Genomic DNA, 1,733 nt, shown 5'->3' on the forward strand with positions numbered 1-1,733 from the left:
ACCTCACACACACCACACGTGTATAACAACCACGTCACAGACACCACGTGTATACCGTGCCCACCTCACAGACACCAACCACTTAACCCATACGCCCCACACACACACCGTACACACCACACATATACCCACCTCACACACACGACACACATACGCCATACACACCACGCACAACACACATGTCATATCCACCTCATACACCATACCCTAGATATATACCATGCCCACGTCACACACATCATACATACATCATCCCTACCTAACACACATACCCGTACACACCACATACAGCACACATACCCACCTCACACACCACTTATATACCATGTCCATCTCACACAGACCACACACTTAATGCATATACACCACACACACCACACATACTACCATGCCCACCTTACACACATTATACACATATCATGCCCACCTCACACACCAGACATCCTTAACCCATATACAACACACACCACATATATACCATGCCCACTTCACATACCCCACACACTAACCTTTATACACTACAAACAAAGCACACACATATCATATCCATCTCACACACACCCCACACACCGCAGGTACACCACACACATATCATACCCACCTTACACACCACACACCACATATATACCATGCCCACCTCAGACACACCACACACCATACACATATCATACCTTCCTCACACACATACCCCATACACACCACACACAACACGCATATCATATGCACCTCACACACCACAAAGCACATATACACCATGCCCACCTCACACACAGCACATACTTAACCCATGTACACCACACAGACCCCACACACATACTTCATGTACACCATGTCCTCTCCACACGTACTACACACCACAGATATACCTCATACACACCACAGACAGCATACACACCACACATACCATGTAATACCATACGTACACAACATACAGATTTTGTAAACACCTACACACCCTATACATGCCACGCACCTTACACACTTCATAAATTCCACACACACAGGACAGCACACTCCACATACATGTTACATCATCCATACAGCACATCACCTTCCACAGACGACTTATTCACACTACACAGATACCACACACACCACGTAATATACATACATACACCTTACACACCTAAGACACACCACACACACCCCATACACACCACACACACCCCATACATACCACACACTACACCATACACACTACACCATACACACGAAACATACACACTCAACCCTTCCACAGTACATCACACTCCACACATACCAGACATGCATCACATACACCACAACCACACGCTATACACAGTATATTGCACACACTCACCCTCAAGGATGCCCTGCCACCACACACACACACACACACACACCCCACACTTCTTACCCACCACACTACACACTGTATCTCACGCACACACCACACAGCCCCGGCCACACAAGCTACCCGTTGAATGAAATGGAATTATTTAGTTTTCCCCAAATTTATACTGCCCATCTGGGCAACCTCAGCTATCCTGGCCGACACATTCCCTGGTCCCACCCTCCCTTGGGTCAGCACTGCCTCCGGTGTTTCTGGCGTCTCTGGCTGTGCCATGGGGTGTGCTCACGTCCCGATTGCCTGGGAGGCTGGCCCCTCTGCCCCAGTGGCCACCTTCCAGGAGGAGACTGGCCTTTTTGCCACCTCTCCTGACGCCCAGAGTGGTGGCGGATATGCGAAGTCCTGCTCCCTCCCCTCGCTG

This window comes from Aotus nancymaae, unplaced genomic scaffold, assembly GCF_030222135.1.
Source record: "Aotus nancymaae isolate 86718 unplaced genomic scaffold, 86718_ANA_hifiasm-v0.15.2.pri h1tg000075l, whole genome shotgun sequence".
Classification (NCBI taxonomy): domain Eukaryota; kingdom Metazoa; phylum Chordata; class Mammalia; order Primates; family Aotidae; genus Aotus; species Aotus nancymaae.